At 49.8% G+C, this 8,102-nt stretch overlaps 1 pseudogene; it reads left to right on the forward strand.

The window, feature by feature from the left end:
• Positions 1–4,647, forward strand: part of LOC133355923 (cytochrome b5-like) — an 8,872-nt pseudogene extending 4,225 nt beyond the window's left edge.
• The last annotated feature ends 3,455 nt before the right edge of the window (positions 4,648–8,102 follow it).

The following is an 8,102-nucleotide window of genomic DNA, read 5'->3' on the forward strand; positions in this document are numbered from 1 at the left end:
TTCATCGGTTTGCCCGTATTGCAAACTAATTAATCTAAGCCTCATAGCCAGTGTGTCAATAATTGCGGGGAACGGTTGTGTAGCGGTTAGCGTGCTGCGCCTCGAACCCAGCCTCCCGAGTTCGATTCCCGGCCAACAACCACCGCCCTAGGTCCACTCGGCCTCAAATGAGCACCTGGTGCGGTGTATAAAACATTGGCACTGGGGGAGACAAAGGCGGCTGGGCGTGGTGTTGGCGGTCACCGCCCACCCCCTTGTGCGCCATGCCGGCCTTCGTAGGTGATGCTCGCTAACAGTGTCCGACGAGAGCAGTTGTCAGGAAAATGTCGGATCGAGGCTGATCCTTGCCATTTAACATTCCATCTTATTGAGGGACTGCTACTGTGTGTTGCCTTGGTGTGGTCTGTGTCTCTTTTGTTGTTGTCGTTGTTGCTGCTGCCTTGCTCAAGATTGATAATTCGGACTTATACAATCAACGCATTAATTTCCCACACTGGACGCGTGCGAAATAAGAGTTTTCACAGCCCTGTCGGATTCCCCCCGTCCAGCACTGAATCGTAAGCTTCTGACTGGGATGGTGTTGATCGTGTTGAGCGTGTTTGACCGTACTTGTCCGCGTTGGTCCCCAGCACCCCGGCGGCGAGTCCGTGCTGCTGGAGAAGTCTGGGAAGGACGCGACGGAGGCGTTTGAGACGCGGGTCACTCGGGGGACGCGCGCGACATCATGCAGCAGTACTACATCGGCGAGCTTGAAAACGGTATGTGCACAACAACAACAACGGAGGCCGCCAATCCCCACCGAGTGGCGGTGACATGACCACGGCACCTGTGCCAGGCCAGGAGCACTTGGAGGCACACCTGTTCACAGACTCACACTTACGGGCTCGCACACGGAGATTCACTCGCGCAGAATCGCGCACACATAGACTCACTCACAGACTCAATTACAGACAGACTCACAGACTCGCACACAGTGTGAGACTTGCGCAGAATCGCACACAGAACCGTAGACTCACTGCCAGACTCGCACAGACTCCACCCACACAGACTCACAGATACACACAGACTCACACAGAGATACACACAGAGATACACACAGACTCACACAGACTCACACAGACTTACACAGACTCACACAGACTCACACAGACTCACTCCACAAACTCACACTGAGATACACACAGACTCGGATGCACTCAGACTCTCACACACACAGTGAGACTCACTCACACAGAGACTCGCACAGAGACTCCAAGCAGACGCAAAAACAAAGATCCCCTATCTTATAGCCTTAACAGACTTTTGGAGCAAGTGCTGTTAGCGAGTAGCACCTACGAAGGCCGGCACTCCACACGAAGAGCGGTGACCAACACCACGCCTGGCCGACTTTTCCTCACACCGCACCAGGTATTCATTTGAGGCCAAGTCGACCTAGGGGAGGTCCAGAACCGGTTCAGGTATATCCATCGACAATCTTGGCTGTGAGTGGAATTGAACTCAGCGAAAAGTGTTCCCTTGGGGAAGATCTGCTTTGTAGAACAAACGCGTTGTGAGATCACGCGGTAAGTGTGTGTGTACGTTACCATCGTGGTTACCATCGTGGTTAACATTGTCGGTTATCTTTTGCAGGAAGGGTCAACGTCGGAAAGGCCGCAGGTAAGAAAGGCATCAACGCGCAGAGTTCTAAATCCCTCTGGTCCACACCGACAGCACCAAATATGTTAACCCTGCTGTGCCACACTCGATGCACTACAAGTTCGACTTAAAAAAAAATACTTACTGGACATCTGTAAAAGAAAAATAGTAGTTAGCAGTAGTACTTGTTGGCGTGTTTTTGCGGTCGGCGCCGCCTTCCCGATCGAGCGAGGAGTGTCTCGATAATTGATCGAGCGGCGTTCGTGTAGCCATCGACGTGCGAGAACTTAGCACCAAGCTGGCACTGCCAATCTCGGCTCGGCTCTGACACCTCGTGCCGGTGAACCGCCGTGTGCGCTTCGTGCCGAGTCTGCTGCTTCTCGCGCGGGAGATGACCCGGTTGCCCTAAACACATTGTTCTGCGGAGGGAGCTGGTAGGAACGTTGGGTTGCTCGGTCAATGGCCAGGGTCAACGGCGGCGTGGTGTATTCTGCAAATGGCTGACTGTGAGGGCGGACACAAGTGGGCGTGAGTAGGTTAAACGTTGAGTTTTATAAGGGCACCACGGGGTGACCAGCCCCTCCCCCACCCAGCCCCACCCTCCCACCCTCCCAACCCAGCCCCTCCCCACCCTCCCCTCTCCACCCAGCCCACCCCTCCCATTTTGGATGCACGACGGACAGACACAATAATTCCCTGTGGGCTGGTGTAACCAGGAGGTTCCTACTAGTAAAACTAAACTGCAATTTTTTTTTTTATTTGACCAGGTAAGGCCCCAACTGAGCTGCTGCTACGTAGCTCTTTTTAAATCCTTTATATTAAGTTCGCTTGCTTGCGTGCTTGCTTGCTTACGACCGTGCAAATCTTTCGATCGTTTTTTAACCCACTTCCCGTGATCCAATCGAGCTGACATTTTGCACACACTCGTTGTGCGAGACAATTAATGTTCGTGAAAATTTCCAAAATTGTACACTGTTTAGGGAAAACAAATTAAATATTGAATTACCAATTGCATAATACTGGCAGACAATCATCTGACCCATAGGTGGCAGCCATCTCAAGCCAGAGGACGAGATGACTCTAGCTGCCACGCATATAAAGGATTTATAGTGAAAAACTTTGTTTTTACGGGTTATACTTGTTCATAAGTGACCTCGCCACACATCATGATAGCGCGACAAAGTGGCTTATCGTCACGTGGAACATTTACAGCGGCCAAACACTCGGGGAACGCGTGACGTTGATGCTAAATGTGGAGGGAAAAAAACGGCGGACACAGAGATAAATCCTCGTGACCACGGGTAGAGGGAGAGAGAGAGATGCAAACAGACATCGTCCGGGTAAGAATCGCACCCACGACCTCCTGTATACCAGGGGAGGTAGTTAACCTCTCTGCCGCCCCCCCCCCCCCCCCCCCCGATTTCTGTTTTCTAGGCGAAGAAAATACCGGGGTGCTCCTCGCCGAGGTCCGCCAAATGGTGCGTGCTCCGCAAGTTTCACGTCTTTGCTTCCTTCTACATTATAAATAAAATAAAAGTTGTTTTATTTCTTCTTGGTTCTTTCGTAAAGTCACGTAGAAGGAAGTAATAAAATATAATTATTTTATTAAGTTTTATTTTTATTATTTTATTACTTCCCTTCTAAATAATAAAAATAAAACATAATAAAAGAAATTTATTTTATTTTTTTAATTTTATTATTTCCCTTCTACGTGACTTTACCGAAAGAACCAAGAAGATGAATCCCTGCAGTCACGAAAGCTTTAAATCGAAATTTAATCTGTTCTTACTTTCGTCATTACCCCCCCACACAATTTTTACTCGCGCCGTGAGGCCGGAAGCATCCGTCGCAGAACCTTTCACGTCGCTTCTCGTCCGCACGGTCCGGGGAGCGGCACTTTCTCTCACCCGCCCCTGCTTACAGATTAATTCTCACAGCTGGAATTGAGCTAAATGAAGTGCAGAACGCAATTTAATTGTTAATTTTTAGAACTTGTTGTTGTTGTTCAGTCATTGGTGACTGGTTGAGAACTCGGTATAATCACGGGCAGTGGCTGCAACCCGGATCCGAACCAAGGTCGATATTGTTTACATCATCGTTTGAGCTGTGAAAAGTTTTAATCTAACTGTGGTGGCCGGGGGTTGTTTGGAGATCATGATTCCGTCCTATAATCGATTATTGTATTCGCAGTGGGCCTGAGGAGTAGTGGTGTAGGTGGTACCGCGGTGGTGAGATGTTATCTCCCTCGCCTTGTGTGCAGGAGGTCGTGGATTCGGTCCCGACCCAGATGCCTGCTGTATCATTGGAGTTTGCGTGTCTCTCTCTTACCGTGGTCGCGTGGGTTTTTCTCCGGGTCCTCCGGTTTCTCCCTCCACATTTACAGTCGACATGCGTTCACATCATTTGGCTGCTCTAGATTTCCACGTGATGATAGGCCACTTTGTTGAGCTATCATTTATGTACAAGTGTCACTTCTGAAAAAGACAACATAGTTCAGTGGGGCCTTACCTGGTAAAAAATAAATAGCGGTAGTAGACTCCTAGTCGCAACTAAATTTCCCGATGATGACGATGATGATGACGACGACGATGACCACGATGATGATGATGACTGATGACGATGACGACGACGATGACAATGACCACGTGATGATGATGATGACGACAATGACGACGATGATGATGACGACGACAATGACGACGATGATGATGGCTGATAATGACGACGAAGACGATGATGATGATGACGACGACGACGATGACCACGACGATGATGACCACGATGACGATGATGATGACGACGACGACGACGATGACCACGACGATGATGACCATGATGACGATTATGACGACCATGATGATTATGATGACGATGATGAACCGTGGCTAACGTCCGTCTCCCCGTCGCGCTGTTGCGCCGGCTCCGTGTGGTTCCAGCTGCTGCTGGCTGTGGCTGGCGCCGGCGGTGGCGGTCGGGTTGGTGGTCGCCTGGCGCTACTACCGCAGGGCCTAGCGGGGCCACGCGGGAGCCACGCGGGAGCCACGCGGGAACTTTCCAGCCAGCCCGGCCAGCCTGTACGAGGCCTCGGGAGCTCGGCATTCCGTACGCTGAACCTTCACTCGCAGCCTAGCCCAGCCACTCGACACAATGACTCAGAACTCGGCCCGCAACTAGCTACCAACAAAGCCCAGCTATCCTCAACCAAGACTTGTCATCATCATCATCATTCATTACGCCGATGTCGTGCCTCACACAAGCGTAAAAACAAGTGCCGGGAGCGGCAACCGATGCAAATCGAGAAGCACAATTGAACGGAGGACTCGTGGACTCAGATTCACAATAATTTTTCAAAAAAAAAACCTTGAGTACCAACTCTGCACTACCAGCTCAGCCCTGCCACCCTGTTGTACCAGGACCTGACCCTACCAACTCAGCCCTGCCACCCCGCACCTATCAGCACACAGACCTGACGCTCGGCCAGTCCCGCCGGCTAGCCTTCCCAGCTAAGGCGCGTGACCCACTCTGCACTACCGGCTCTAGCCCAGGGGTCGGCAAAACCTGCGGCTCTTGAGCAGCATGCAGCCCTTTAGAGGAAGCGCTTCGTGTACGTTATTTATTGAGGACCACCACCATCTCGTATTGACCACGTGCATTGCGCGGCTCTTGAGAGATCGATTTTATTTTTACCGAATAAAAAAAAAATGTTATTTCCATTGCCGACCCCCGCGCTAGCCCGAGGACTCGTCACCAGACCCAGCGTGCTACCTGCTTAGCCCTGCCACGCTGCGCAAGGACTACAGCTACTCGGGTTGCCCCTTCAGCCGGCGCAGTACCGTCGGCAGAACAGGCTGCGGACTACCCGACATCAACTGCGTGCCTGAGTACCCAGCTGTTTCCAGCCCCCCCGTCTTCTCCCTCCAGAGGAGAGGCCGACGAGAAACATGGAAACATGTGCCCACCTCGCCCACCTCTCCCTGCATTAGCCCTAGGGGCTCGCTCTCTCTCCCTGCTTTGCCACGGTGGCTAGGAGAGTTAACTATCTCGCCCGGTGTGCAGAGGTCGTGGGGTTGAGACGATCCAGACCCTGACGCCTGCTGCTGTATATTTGGAGTTTGCATGTCTCTCATCATCATCATCACGGTGGCTAGGAGATGTTAACTATCTCGCCTGGTGTGCAGGAGGTCGTGGGTTCGATCCAGACCCTGACGCTTGCTGTGTATTTCGAGGTGCGTTTCTCTCTCCCCGTGGTCGCTCGGATTTTTTTTTCTCTCCGGATCTTCCGGATTTTTGTCCCCTCCACATTCAGAATCAACGTCGCACGTTCAGAGTATTTGGCTGCGATGAATTTCCACGATGATGATGATAAGCCACTTTGGTGGAGCTGTAAATTGTGGCCAGTTCAATTCTGAAGAGAGCTATACAGCTCGGTGGGCCTTAGCCGGTAAAATAAAAATAGTTATGAGTTTAGCTTTTTACACCGCTAGCCTGCCCACTGGCGAGCCCAAACATTGGTTGCTGCGTCGGGTTTATTGAGCCCAGGTACGGGCCGTTTGGCTCAGGGGTCAGAGACACTGAGCTGGCATTCCCTGGGTTTGACGCCCGGTTTCAGCCGCCCTTTGTATTAAAACCCAGAACGGCGTGCGTGTGCGCGCGCGTGTGTGTGTGCGTGAGAGTGGTCCTTGATAGGTGCTCGCTATAACAGCACTCGCTCCAAACAGTCTGTTCAGGCTATACGGGGGATCTTTTGTCTTTGAATGGCCTGCGGAAGCGGATATCATAGAACATCTTGTGAGATCCCTTCATAGTAACTTTTTAAAAAATGAATTGAAACACTATGGGGGTGGGGGGGGGGCAGGGCGGTACTTTCTTGCCTGCCCCTGCTGCAGAGAAAATATTCGTCCACGCGACAACCAAAATGATATCGTGAATTGTCAGGGGTGGAATTCGGCTAAACTAAGTGCAGAACCAAATTGAATGTAATCGTGGTTATGTTTTTTTTTTTACACAAAGTAATTGGCGACCAGGCTGAGGGCCATCGCCTCGCGAGACTTGAGAAGTCTGGTTCTCATTGCAGGGCAGGATTGGAACCCGGACTTCTCAGCGGTGCCGGCTCCAGCGCCTCGGCTTGGTCGTCTTAAAAAAAAATCGTCGATCAAATTTGTGAATTTCTTTTACAATAATGTAACCAACGTGACCAGCGGTGTTCGTATATATTTCTATATATTTGTTCGCAAAGAGACTTAACGTTTTTTTGAGTTGAAACTTAACAAAACGTATCCCGATAAAAAAGAATAGTTTTTTTTTTGCCTTCCTGGCAATAAATCAGGAGGTGACAAGGTGTTCAACACCAAATAGACACACACCTATTGCAAGGCATCAAGTCTGCATTAACCACACGCATTTGTGGTAAAATATGCAAAACAAACATGCACTGATAATAGATGGCATTGTCTTTGAAACGGATTGGCCTACGCCAGAGACGGCCTCCTTTAGGGCCTTCCCACTGGTGTTAGATCAGAGAACAACGCCAAAAGGCGGACAGCGCAAAGGCAATGTAAATATCACAGCATCAATAGCTCGGGTTTGAGCAGATGAAACGTAATCCGGTTGGCCAGGCAGACGGTCGTAAAGGGATGTGGCCAATCGCGCGCGGTTATATTAACCCTTCTTGGTTCTTTCGGTAAAGTCACGTCGAAGGGAAGTAATAAATAATAAAAATAAAACATAATAAAATAATTCTCACGACGTTTCGGCCACAACGCAAGCAGCCGTCCTCAGGTGAGGTGAGGACGGCTGCTTGCGTTATGGCCGAAACGTTGTGAGAATTATTTTATGTTTTATTTTTATTATTTTATTACTTCCCTTCTACGTGACTTTACCGAAAGAACCAAGAAGATATATGAACCCTTTCCTGTTCCGATGACGTACGTGGACGTCATCAGTTTTTTCCATCTGATTCCGTTACGATGACGTACGTTAAAATCATCAACAGAAACAGGAATTATGAAATAAAATAAGTTTATCGGTACCGAGGCTCGGCATGTGGCACGGTTTGGTGCCGGCTATCGTAGAGCTGCGGGCGGTTCGCTACAGTTCTCTGCGGTGAGTAACAATGTCTTTAAGAACAACGGCGCTACGGCCCCTCTGAGTAAAACGAACGCAGAGCCGTTAAATTTCGATTTAAAGCTTTCGTGACTGCAGGGATTCATCTTCTTGGTTCTTTCGGTAAAGTCACGTAGAATGGAAATAATAAAATAATAAAAATAAAACAATTAAATAATTCTTTGTGGCCGAAACGTCGTGATAATTATTTTATTATGTTTTATTATTTTTTATTTCCATTCTACGTGACTTTACCGAAAGAACCAAGAAGAACGCAGAGCCGCATGTGCGGCCCGAGATTCAGACGGGAACGGGGCCCGCAAAGGGTTAACAGTGCCGCTGACCGCGTCTTTGGCGGCAGTCAA

This window comes from Lethenteron reissneri, chromosome 52, assembly GCF_015708825.2.
Source record: "Lethenteron reissneri isolate LAM-NWPU_2019-01 chromosome 52, ASM1570882v1, whole genome shotgun sequence".
Classification (NCBI taxonomy): Eukaryota; Metazoa; Chordata; class Hyperoartia; order Petromyzontiformes; family Petromyzontidae; genus Lethenteron; species Lethenteron reissneri.